This window comes from Solenopsis invicta, chromosome 4 (assembly GCF_016802725.1).
Source record: "Solenopsis invicta isolate M01_SB chromosome 4, UNIL_Sinv_3.0, whole genome shotgun sequence".
NCBI lineage: Eukaryota > Metazoa > Arthropoda > Insecta > Hymenoptera > Formicidae > Solenopsis > Solenopsis invicta.
Window position 1 is genome coordinate 18,514,440 of NC_052667.1, and position 14,435 is coordinate 18,528,874.

The 14,435-nt window shown below is 31.3% G+C and overlaps 1 protein-coding gene across 1 annotated transcript in view; it reads right to left on the reverse strand.

The window, feature by feature from the left end:
* The window catches only part of LOC105196194 (cullin-associated NEDD8-dissociated protein 1), a 63,245-nt gene that overhangs the window by 42,777 nt on the left and 6,033 nt on the right, over nucleotides 1–14,435 (reverse strand). The gene's annotated exons all lie outside the window — the stretch shown is intronic.

Consider the following 14,435-nt stretch of genomic DNA (forward strand, 5'->3'; position numbering starts at 1 on the left):
GATAAAAATTTTTCTCATTTTTTTTGTATCATTTTTCAGAACATCTGTATAATTTTTTATGAAACATTATAAAATCTAAAAAGTTAAGAAATATTTTTTTTTAATTGTGAAATAAAAAATCTCAGAATATTTTATTCACATGTATGAAAAGTTCTAAGAAAAGATGTAAACTTTTTAAGTATTCCCAGCAAACGAGAAATGATTGGATTGGATAAATCCATATGAATCATGTTTCTGAATCCGCAAAAAAGTATTGAATTTTATAGAAACTGAACACATTAAATCCGTTTCCTATATCCCTAATTAAATATAATTCATTGCATTTTTTTTACGTAAATCATTCAAATGGAATCTACATGAGCAAAACAACATTTTTGTAATAGTTTCAAAAACAATTTTTGCAAAAAAAAATCAATTTTTTAGGAATTTTTTCCGGAAATTTTCAAGCGGTCACCCATCCAAGTCGCGACTCCGGTGAACGTTGCTTGACCTCAGTGATCGCTGCGAACTAATCCCTCATGATGACCTGTGAATACTTTATACTGATATGTGTATATAATTGTTAGATCAGGTCAATATACGTTATCGAAAAAATGAAATATGTATAATTAAAGCATATTATTTATATAAACAAATATAAAATTATAGTTTTTTTACTAATTTCTTTAATGTAAAATAGCATCTGGAATAATTTTTCTGTTATTTGTTTAAATAAGAATGCAATTAGAAAATATATATCAATATAATACAATAATTAAATTAAATATGAAAAAATTTTTATTAAAAAACCAATTAAAAAATATTGTTTGCTCATTGAGATGTAGATCAAGGTTTCTTCATATATGAACTTATTTTGCCTATTGATATGAATATTTATGTTTCTCAACAATACATGATGCATAAAGGACTACAGGACCGCATGCCTTTTTCTAAACGTCGTAAAGTCAATATTTGAAGGACGTCTGCAGTCGTTTATGCAAAGTCGATTTGCAGTCAACTCCGAAAGCCTGATTTAGAAAAGTCGATTTACAGTTGACATATAGATGGTTGTGCTGTTAGGGTAGTTAAATATAATTCATTGCATTGTACATTGAATATGATACCAAAAACAAATGGCTAATCTACAATTACAGATTCAAACGAATAGACTCACGTTCATTGCATTGAATATTGAATATGATATCAAAAACAAATAACCAATCCACAATTACGGATTCAAATGAATAGGTCGCACGTTTTACTTTTATGTATATTGAATAAGATACAGAAAGCAAATAACCAATCCGTAATTATTGATTCAAATGAATTACGGATAGAAAACGGATTCAAAAAATCCAAAAACTGGATTTAATTTCGTTCCATTTAATAATCCTAAATATTTTTCAATTATTTTTCGTTTGCTGGGTTTCTAATTGTAAGTATTTCCGAAAAATGTTCCAATTCGTATGAAAATTATGAGAAAAACTTTAACCTGGAATGTTTTCGGGAAAAATATAAAATTTATAGAATCGTTTCAAGAAGTTATAAATTTTTTTATTTTTCGTTAAAAAAAATGTTAAAAAATATGAAACAATCTAAAGGATTTCATATAATTTCACATGCAATCATTCTGAGAAACTATTATTTTTCATATTTTTTATTTCATATTTTTTGGGAAGTGTTCAGAAATATTAGATAATCTGAACAATTTTTCAGAATTTATAATTAGATCGTTCTGATCAAGATATTATATTTTGTTTTGGTGAAAAAAATGTGAGAAAGTTTAAAAAAAAATTATTCATAAGTTCACATAATTACTTACAAATTGTTGACATGTAAAATTATGTGAAATTTTTTATGTTGTCTGATATTTACTTACATTTTTTTCAACAAGAAATAAAAAAATTCTCAAAACAATTCCATAATTATAAAAAATTTTTCATATTTTATCATATTTTTCCCGAAAACATCCCAGGTTAAAGTTTTTCTCATAATTTTTATACAAATTGAAACATTTTTCGGAAATACTTACAATTAGAAATACTTAAAAAGTCTACATCTTTTCTTAGAACTTTTCATACATGTAAATAAAATATTCTGAGTTTTCTCATTTCACCATTTTTTAAAAATACTTCTTTAACTTTTTAGATTTTATAACGTATAAAAAATTATACAGATGTTCTAAAAAATAATACAAAAACTCTGAGAAAAATTTTCACCAGGGGCCTGTATGTAATTCGGTCCTGTAACCGAACCATCTGTCATGCAAGAAGCGTTTAGTGAACTATAAATGCAAGTCGGTAAGTTAACTCCTACGGTAAAACGTAAGAACAACCACTGAACACCCTGTATGTATATTTTCCTAACACATCGCTTTGCACAAAAAAATATATAAAACTATCACTATCCGCGCACGTTCTGCAACGTATTTGTATAAATGCTATATTGACAAAATCAGTTAAGAAATACAGTTTTTTTTATGATCGTTGATGCAAGATTTAGGTATCTTCAATCTGTCCGTAAGATCATGTAATACATAATTCTCAGCTCTTTAGCTTTCACAAGATTGAAAATTACTTTGTAGAACAGAATGTTTACTCAAATTTTGTAAAAAAAATTCCCACCTTCAAAAAAGATTTCTAGTAACAAGGCTAATAATATTCTCAATGTCACAATATTATTAAATGTTTCAACAGCACAATTGTATCACAACTAGATCTCAGTTCTGATATTTATTGTGTAATTTTATACATCTTTTCAAGTTTACAAAAGTGCGTGTCAAAAAAATTTTGTAGTCATAAAACACAATTATAAGTTGAACAAGAATATCACATTATTAAATTAAGTCAATTTAATAATAACTGATTAATTAATAATTAACATCTAAATGTAAGACCCTTTCCCTGTAAAAAAAATTGTAAAGAATTTGCTGCAGAAAATAACACTTCAGCCAGGGATCGGACCTGGGACCTTCCGACTTTTCGGGACAGGAGGTCTTAGTCAAATCAATGACTAAAGCATGTGGTAATATTCTTCACAACAACCAGTAATGTGTAATAAAAACGCTTACTAGAGGCGTGTTTTTAAATATAGTATTTCAACCAAAATGTGAAAACACAATATTAACGAAATACCTTAACAATCTTCTACATGTACTTAATTTTATTGCAAACTTATGCAATAAAAAATAAAGCAATATTACGATCTATAATTCCTATTCTCCTCTATCGAATTAAATAAAATTGACTTATTATTTTGAAATAATAGTAACACATAAATTTCATGTTATATATTTTTACATTTAGAATAAAAATTTATTCTGTTGTAACGCATGATAAACACTACGGAGTAACTAGTTCATGATATCACCGATAACAGAATCCAAGCGCTCTCTCGTAAAAAAAAATTCGCATGTAATGAATTATAACCAAGGCATTTAAGAAAACTCATTAGCCTTTGCTTACGTGTACAACGTAAGTTCTTATGAATCTAACGAATCTCGCTATAAAATAAAATATTTTTAGTACTTACGAAAAGAGCAAGTCCCTTATAAGCATTTGTAATATTTTATCATTTAGTTAACAAATTCCTCTAAACATTTAAAATACCGCCAAATTATTTAAATTTCTTTAATATTATTTTTAATCTCTAATTTATCTAATTTAAATTAGAAAATAAAATGTAGGAAATGGGAGTCAAACGCGGTAATTGGTGCGTCAATGATAACATGTACATACAATGTATTTAAGATTTAGTACATCGAAATGTATACATTAATAAATCGGACGCGTTTTGACTTCCCTTGAAATCATTTTCAACGATGCAATTACATTAATAATAATAAATTTTAACAATTAATAAATAATTGTTGCGTGACGTGGTGGTCGCGTTGAACAAAAGAAATAAACATTTCAAGCCCGGCATACGTTGTCTCCGACTCGAGAGCAAGAAATTGACACGCCGTGTAGTGTGTTTTGTGTGCCAGAATTCAGAGCAAATTTACACATTATGGTCCATCAATGTTGACCACCAAGATGGACATATGAGCGATCATGCCGTAATTTGTAATGGACAGTGAAAATGAATCCTCGGAATTTATAAAATAAAAAATTCAGACAACTCACCAGCACTGTCAATTCAAGCCGTTTTGTAAGGTGTTGACGTTACATCGTAAAATAATAAATTAACACAGATTTTTTTAAAAAAGACGTCATTGAGTCGAAAAAAAAAACTAATAAATATAATAAATAGAATGGCACACAGATAGTCGATGTTTCTTCGTCAACGGTACGAACACAAATGAGCACGAAATAATAGCCGATATGTATCAGAGAGGTCACAACCTGTCTAAGATCGCCGAGTAAGCATGGTCGAGGAAGTCCGTGTTTGTTTGTAAATTCAGACTCTCTCTCTCTGAGATTTAATATGTGGCATCTCTGAAATAAGCCGTTTGAAAATATTCTTTTCGACATCAAGAACTTGAATATTGTCCTAAAATCATGACCGCGATACAATCTATGGTCAGTAATAACAGAATTAGTTGTTGTGTTCCTACAAATACCTATGTTGGCGCTGTTCTGAGATTCTCGTATTTAATTGTCTCTCCGTCTGACTCATAGGAAGCATCGCAGTCATTGCACAATATTTTATACACGACGTTCTTTTTGGAGGTATCCTGGAGAGGATCCATATAAACTTTGATAAAAGTGTTGAGTTTGTTGAGACTGTAAAATGCCAATCCAAAGTCAGTATTATTTGTGATGCCCCTGAATTTGTTAGACACATTAGACACATCAATAAAGGGGATCGTAAACCAATTTTTTGTTTGTTCAAATTCAGAATTATTAGTGAAATTATCCTGTTGGGTATTTCGATTATGGATCAAACTTTTTAATCTTGTTTTAATAGTTTTAAAAATAAAATCTAATGGATAGTCATTACTCAAAAAAATGTTCACTACTGACTCTAGATTTTTTGGTGAAATTCAAGATGCGACAAAGAGAAGGTTCTATCAACGATGCTCATGATAATACCTTTTTTTTGTGAGAGCGGATGCTGAGACAAAAAATTCAGATATCTTTCTGAAAATGTAGATTTGTGAAACCAGTCAAATTTAATCTTATTGTCAAAAATTAAAATCGTAGTGTCTAAAAAATTAATTTTATCACCGCCAACTTCGATAGTGAATTTTAACCTTGGATGAATCGCGTTGAAATGATTCAATAAAGTATCAATGTATGGTGGTGGCAACGCTGTGACAATATCGTCTACGTATCGGTAATAAAAAGCTACAGGAAAATCAATTGTCTCAAGCACCTCACTCTCCAAATCTTGCATAACTAAATCGTCAATGATAGGCGATAGTGGAGAGCCCATGGGAATCCCGAAATTTTGTTTGTAGTATTGATTGTCAAATTTAAAAAAAGTCGAGTCAAGAACAAAGCAAACGGCACCCACGAATTCGTCTCAAGAAATTTTGCAATGTTGCGAGATGAGGTTCCATCTCCTGTGAATACTGTTAACAGCCAGTTCAGTGGAAACATTCGTAAACAATGACACAACGTCTAACGATATTAATCAGAAATTACTATTAATTTGTGAATTGTTCAATTTCTTTACAAACTCGAAGCTGTGGTCAATGTGCCCACAAGCTGGTGGGATACTAGTGAAAAGTATTTTGTGTAAAAACGTTGCCAACTCATATAACGGACTGTCAATTGATGAGACAAAGATTCTAAGGGGGCAATTCGTACTTGTGTACTTTCGGGAGACCGTAGACTCTAGGTATTAAGCCATCGTTACAGAAAATTTTTTTGTAGTTGGAATCTGAGATATAATTCAGATTCCTCCACCTTGACAACAACATTCTAAGCTTACTCGTCAAGTTCTTTGAAGGATCTTTTTTGATTATCGTATAAGTTTCACTGTCCGACAACATCTCATTTAATTTATTCGTGTAATCATCTCTGTTCAAAGCAACCATAATATTACCCTTATCAGCCTTTGTGATTATCAAATTCGGATTGTCTTTTAAAAAACATTTGTATTCTTAACTAAATTTGAAAATTGTGATTTATTCTTAGGAGGAGAAAAAGATAAAAGATTGTTGAGTAAAGGAATGGAATGGTTTTTGATTGACATTTGTAGTGGATCCAAAAATTTTTTGATATTCCGTTCAATATTTTTTATAAATTCGAATATAACAATTTTTTTGTTACTAATTGATAAGGAGAAATTCTCACTAAGTTGCAACAAACATTGTACATTCGTAGATATAACTGTAGATGGCAGATCAAAAACCATTTGTTTCTGATGGTAACAAAAAAGGGAGGGGAAATATTGTTATAAAAAAAAGAGAGATCAAGGAAAATAGTGAGGTCAAAGGAAATGGAATCTGTTGACGTTATTTAGCAAATTTGAATCATACTTTATTGAATCATTTCAACGCGATTCATCCAAGGTTAAAATTCACTATCAAAATCGGTGGTGATAAAATTAATTTTTTAGACACTACGATTTTAATTTCTGACAATAAGATTAAATTTGACTGGTTTCACAAACCTACATTTTCAGAAAGATATCTGAATTTTTTGTCTCAGCATCCGCTCTCACAAAAGAGAGGTGTTATCATGGGCATGGTTGATGGAGTCTTCTTTTTGTCGCATCCTGAATTTCACCAAAAAAATCTAGAGTCAGTAGTGAACATTCTTTTGAGTAATGACTATCCGTTAGATTTTATTTTTAAACTATTAAAACAAGATTGAAAAGTCTGATCCATAATCAAAATACCCAACAAGATAATTTCACTAATAATTCTGAATCTAAACAAACAAAAAATTGGTTTACAATCTCCTTTATTGATTCATTGTCTAACAAATTCAGGGGCATCACAAATAATACTGACTCTGGATTAGCATTTTACAGTCTCATCAAACTCCGCACTTTTATCAAAATCCATAAGAATCCTCTCCAGGATTCCTTAAAAAAAAATGTCGTGTATAAAATATTGTGCAATGATTGCGATGCTTCCTATGTGGGTCAAACGGAGAGACAATTAAATACGAGAATCTCAGAACAGCGCCAACATATTTGTAGGAACACAACAACTAATTCTGTTATTACTGACCATAGATTGTATCGTGGTCATGATTTTGATTGGGACAATATTCAATGGGACAATATTCTTGATGTCGAAAAGACTATTTTCAAACGGCTTATTTCAGAGATGCCACATATTAAATCTCAGAGAGAGAGTCTGAATTTACAAACAAACACGGACTTCCTCGACCATGCTTACTCGGCGATCTTAGACAGGTTGTGACCTCTCTGATACATATCGGCTATTATTTCGTGCTCATTTGTGTTCGTACCGTTGACGAAGAAACATCGACTATCTGTGTGCCATTCTATTTATTATATTTATTGGTTTTATTTTTTCCGACTCAATGACGTCTTTTTTTAAAAAAATCTGTGTTAATTTATTATTTTACGATGTGACGTCAACACCTTACAAAACGGCTGGAATTGACAATGCTGGTGATTTGTCTGAATTTTTTATTTTATAAATTCCGAGGATTTATTTTCACTGTCCATTACAAATTACGACATGATCGCTCATATGTCCATCTTGGTGGTCAACATTGATGAACCATAATGTGTAAATTTGCTCTGAATTCTGGCACACAAAATAGAGACTACACGGCGTGTCAATTTCTTGCTCTCGAGTCGGAGACAACGTATGCCGGGCTTGAAATGTTTATTTCTTTTGTTCAACGCGACCACCACGTCACGCAACGATTATTTTAATGTAATTGCATCGTTGAAAATGACTTCAAGGGAAGTCAAAACGCGTCCGATTTATTAATGTATACATTTCGATGTACTAAATCTTAAATACATTGTATGTACATGTTATCATTGACGCACCAATTACCGCGTTTGACTCGCATTTTGTACGTTTTATTTTCTAATTTTAATACTGCCGAGTCTATCTTAAATATTTTGATTTTTTTTATCTAACTTGTGTCTGCAAATGTATAATATAATATAAAAATAAATTCACACTTTGTTTGCACTTTCAGCATCTGATAATAATGATTCTTCATTAAAGTCATTGAGGAATTAAACAGGCATTAAGATTTTCTTTTAAAATCGAGCTTTACCAAAAAACCACACAAGTGTTGCAATGTGAGAACAACATCCAACAACACATTGACCCACCTTGCATCCACAAGTATGCCCAATAATAGGATCAATTCCATCTTTTATTTTAACAACAAGTAAATATACCAGGTGTACAAGTATGAAATGCAGATTTTTTTTCCAAAAAAAAAACAACACATTAAATTCGGAAGAATGATAAAAAATAATTTATTCAAAGTATGCTCCATTGGTAGTTATACATTTTTTCCATCTTTCGGGTAATTTGTGCATACCATGCCAGTAAAAACCTTCCCCTTTTGCCGTAAACCATTCATCGAGCCATTTTTTCACATTTTTGTATGAACCAAAGTGCTGTTCAGCAAGTGCGTGACCCATCGATGCAAACAAGTGGTAATCGGAAAGAGACAAGTCTGGTAAGTAAGCCGCATGAGCTAGCACTTCCCAGCTGAGTGTTTCCAACGTGTTGCAAACTGGTTTTGCCGTATGTAATGGAGCATTGTCATAAAGAAAAATATCCTTGTGTTGCCTTTTTCGATATTCTGGTCGTTTTTCGAGCAGCAAACGGTTCAAATCCAATACCAATCAATTATTGGTACTGTTTGGTATTAACCGTTTCACCAGACTTTAACAGCTCATAGACAGCTATTAGACCACACCTTTCTGGTCAAACAGAGCATCGTTTTCCTGTCAAAACAATTCGGTCTTGCGGTTGATGTGAATGGTGCGCCTGGCTCTACTCATGATTTTTTGCGCTTGGGATTTTCAAAATATATCCACTTTTCATCCCCAGTAACGATACAATGCAAAAACGTCTTTCTTTTGTATCGTTTAAGTAAAATTTCACATGTGTTTTTGTGTCTCTCCATCTGCCTCTCGTTCAACTCATGTGGTATCCATCTGCCGACCTTCTGAATATTTCCCATCTGTCGTATCAGACAATTAGAAACAGCTTATCAACTAACGCTCAATTGCTTTACCAGTTGTTTTTGTTTTTGTGAATCGTCTTCGTCCAACAATGCTTGCAATTCTACATCTTCGTATCTTTTTGGTAGTTTTCCATATTCCTTGTCTGCAACATTGAAATCACCACTTTTGAAATGCCGAAACCATTACTCACACGTATCTTACGATGGAGCATGTTCATCATAAACTTCTCGAAGTAATCAGTATAATTCAGCAGCAGTTTTCTTCAAATAAAAACAAAAAATTAACACTGTCCGCAAATGCTATTTATTTGACACAAATTTCGACATATTGAACACAGCAAAACAATACTATGTAAACACTTTTTCAATTTATCATTTGTGCGCATTGACTCTAGTTGATGGCAGAACAAAATGGCATATACGTCAAATCTTTATACTACACACTGCATTAGTGCACCATCTGTTGTCTCAAATCCGCATTTCATACTTGTACACCTGGTACAAAATATTTAACAAAATTTGAGTGTCTAGAACGCAATCGAGCTTTGAATAAGATGCTATTTTGGGAATCTGGTATTGAATATTTTGCATAATCATTATTTACAGATTCTTTCGCGATTACAAATTCAAAATCACCCGACTCATTAATGTAATCAGCATAACAACCTTTCGCTATTTTAATCTGATCTAGTCTATATTAAAATTCATTTTATTCTAGATTTAAGAATTTTTAATTTAAAAATAAAAAAAAATTCCTTAAAAATTCCAGATTTTCCTAGTTTTTTGTGGTAAATACCTTCTAAAAGTATTATCAGGTTTTTTCTAAAGGTAACAAATCGTTATATTTCAGTTATTTTTCTGTTAATTTCTTGTAACATTTATGCATTATTTTAAATGTAAGGGCCTTATGCTTCTGAAATCGCTAAATTATTTTGCTTATTACTATTATTATGCTTAAAACTTAAAATTATCTGGATAAGACAAATTATATGTAAATGTATTTTAGATAAAATAAAAAAAATTATAATACAATTAATGATTGAAAACCAGACTAATAAGAGTCGGCGCGAATCAAAGTGCGCAATCACAATATCGATATTAAATTATATATTCAATTCAAACTTACAAAACAAACGTTTCAACTCGCTTTGGAATCATCTTCAACGCAACAAAAAATAGTAAAACAACACAACTTGAAAGCCTTCTACAGTCGCAGCTAGATCTTCGTGCTTGTTTGTGTGATTTTATATACCTTCCTCAAATTCGATAAACTGCGCGCCGAATTGTTTTTTCAGTCATAACAGCTCTATATTGAACAAGATTAGGTAATATAACGTATTATTAAATTTAAAATTAACATTAACCCCCCCCCCCTAAAAAACTGTAAAGAATTTATTGCAAAAAATATCACCTCACCGTAGAAGGCTTTCAAGTTATGTTGTTTCATTAACGGTCAAATATCTCTCTACTTTGAAATCACGCTGCCTCGAAAAGCGTTTCTAACTCATAGTCGATTATTGCGAGAAATATCATCACAGCCTCAGTGGTTGAGTTGGCTAAGACACCCGTTCCGAAGATTCGGGAGTTCCCAGGTTCGAACCCTGGCTGAGATGTTTTTCGCAATAAATTCTTTAGTTTTTTCAGAGGAAAAAAAGGTTAATATTAATTTCAAATTTAATAATACATGATATTATCTTATTTTGTTCAATGTAAAACTGTGTTATGACTAAAAAAACAATTCAGCGCACAGTTCATTGAATTCAAGGAAGGTATATAAAATCACATAAATAAAAACAAGCACAAAGATCTAACTGCGACCGTAGAAGGCTTTCAAGTTGTGTCGTTTCATTAACGGTCAAATATTTCTCTACTTTAAAAAATAGTAAAAGTAATAGAAATAATAGTTATCAGTCATCAAAAACAGGAAGCATGACATTCCATTATATAACTGTCGTATAATCTTTTTAGATGCCAAAAAATTATTTTAAATAAGACTATATTTTTCATGGCAATGTCGCAAGAGATGACACTTCCCCATATAACAGTCATATAATTATTTTAGATGTCAAAAACTTATTCTAATTACGACTATATTTCCTCATGAATCCCCATTTCGGGCTAATGACGACTAAGCTTTAGATAAATCTTTTTCACAGAAATTAATTTCTTTTGACGAAGCACGTATTCAAACGTTACTTGTTTCACACCAACACGTACTCACGGTCTCAAGTCCGAATGCATACTGTCTGGAAAGTCGCCTCCTGCTTACACGTTATACCGAAGGTCAGGTGGTTGCAAATAACACGCCATAAACCAATGCATAAGTATCAATGTAGAAGTACCGCGAGACAAAGACAGTCAAATTGCCAAAAATATATAAAATAAATTGACGGTGAATCTAGTATTACAGTGAAAATTAGTTACCTTTGTATCTTTTTGACATATAAATAGAAATATAGTCGTAATTAGAGTAAGTTTTTGACATCTAAAATAATTATATGACAGTTATATGGGGAAATGTCGTCATCTCTTGCGACATTGCCATGAGAAATATAGTCTCATTCAAAATAATTTTTCGGCATCCAAAAAGATTATACGACAGTTATATAGTGATCATGCTTCCTGTTTTCGATGATTGATGACAACTATTATTTCTATTACTTTTATTATTTTTTTTGCGCTGAAAATGACTCCAAAGCAAATCAAAACGTTCGTTTTGTAAGTTTGAATTAAATAAATAATTTAATATCGATACTTGTGATTACGCACTTTGATCCGTGCTGACTCTCATTAGCTTGGTTTCCAATCATTAATTGTATTTAAATCTTGAGAGTCCAGAACTAATTGTTAAAAAAAATTATATAAGTATGGTTTTAATAGACTTAAGGCCGTAATCTTGGTGCAACAATTTAAATCAAAGAAGGATCCATACAGTCATAACAAGATCTTGGTGATAAAATATCTTGCATGTAATTTTATAGTGACATATAGTTTCCAATTCTCAACTGTGCGCCACTGTTGGTTTCAAACACAGCTCTTGAACTAAATTAGAAAAATAATATAATATCAGAATTAAATTAAAAATCAATTTAATATTACTGATACTGACTAGCATCTTTAAAATTCCCTCCTCCTGCTGCCAAAGAAAGTGAAAAATAAATTGTTAAAAATATTACTTCAACTAAGGTTTAAATCTGGATCTCTACATTCCGTGAGTGTCTTAGCCAGTTCGACCATCGAAGTACACGAAAGCACATGGAATGTAGGAAAATCCAGGTTCAAATCTTAATTAGAGTTAAAACAAATATACTTAAGTAAGACTCTCAAAATTTAAACAATTAAAAATAAGTACAAAGGCTAATGAGAGTCAGCTCGGTTAGCAATGCGCACAACAAAACATCAAAAATAGACAAAAATGCGTTGTTTATTCAATACAAGTTCGAACATTTTGACTCTTCTTTGAAGTCATTATCAGCTTAATAATAAGTTCCAACAACAAAAACCAATTAAGACATCAAGTCATCGTCGGTTCGGTATGCAATCACTCACAGTTTACCGAATCCAAAGTGCTATTCATTGCTTCACTGGTCAACATTTTGGGATGAGTTACTTGATAAATTTTTTACTTACTTAGATCAACTTACGCAGAACTTCGCACATATTTATAGAGGGATCAAACCATCTCCTCTCATAATATACACGGTGGGAAATTAGCACTTCGGGTTCGGCAAACCGTGAGTGACTCGTCCGCACACCTGATTTGATATTTCAATTGATTTTTATTATTGGAATTTATTATTAAGCTGATAATGACTTCAAAAAAGAGTCGAAACTTTCAAACTTGTATTAAGTAAACAAAGAATTTTTGTCTATTTTTGATGTTTTGTTGTGCGCATTGCTAACCGCGCTGACTCTCATTAGCCTTTGTACTTATTTTTAATTATTTCAATTAGAATTGTTAGTAAAACAAAACAAAAAAATAACTTAAATTCGGAGTATATAAAATCACATAAATAAATATAAGCACTAAGACCTAGCTACGACAGAAGAAGGCTTTCTTACTATCATTGTGTTGTTACACTATCGGTCCAATAACATATTTGTAATTTAAATCACGTGCCTAGAATGCGTTGTCACTCATATACCAATATTGCGAGAAATATCACTGTGTCCCAGTGGTCGAGGTGGTAAGACACCGGGACCAAAAATTCCGGAGATGCCAGATTCGAACCCTGGATGGGGTGTTATTTTTCGCAATAAAATACTTTACAGTTTTACCGAGGACGGTAGAAATATCCCCCGTCTGCTTTTAGAAGCATATATTATTATATATGCTATTATACATGCTTTTTGAAATAATTCATATCAAACTATTTTCTTTTAGTCCAGAAAGTCAACTAACAAATCTGGTTTTTTTTTGCTTTAAGATAAAATTTAAAAATTTGATTTTTTTCCGGTAAATATACACAAAAGGGAGCAACTTCTGACGACCTTGACCTTGACATATGTTATCAAGAAGGTTCTGAGTGACTTACAAAAAGTTTTAAGTAATGTTCATTTCTTATTAAAAAACTATTTACAAAAAGTTTTATGACTGCTTTAATACTTTTTTATATTACAGAATACATTTATAATAATTAATTTGTACATTATTTAATAAATATATACAACTCATAATTTGGAAAAAAAACACCTAAAAAATTATTAACAAAAAAATTGAGGTATACACTCCTTATTAAAAAAATATTTACGAATAAAGTTTTGTCATTTTCCACACAAAACAAGGTCCACCCCCCCCCCCTGCTTAGAAGGGGTAAAACGAGGTTTATAATTGTTCCACATAGGTTTGCGACTTTCCATACAAAGCGAAGCCCACCCCCCTCCTGCTTACAAAACAAAACAAGGTCTATAGTTGTATTGTTCCACATAAGTTTTATAACGTAAAATTATTGCTAACATGTAGGGGAGACCGGGGCAAATCGTTAGACGGGGTAATTCGATAATTGGAAATATCTTTTTATGGTTACATATTAAAAATTTACTTTAAACACTGTAAACACGTCCTAAAGTAACGATGTTACTAACAAAGTTTTGTTGGTCATATTAAAGTCGTAGTAGTGAAAAATATGTTTTGCGACAGTCGAAGTAATTTCTGATAGTCAGCATTTCTTCAAAATTTAAATAAGATAATAAGGTTTTTTTGAAAACTTTGAATGTATCGTGTCCAGTTAAGTGTATTTGAAAAATTTCGTGTTTACTTTTTGCTGTGTGATGTCTGTTTTTGTCGATCATACGCAATAATGCGCATAGTTGATGTTGGGGCTATTCGTAATACCGAGCACCAGGGCGATTCGTTAATACTGATTG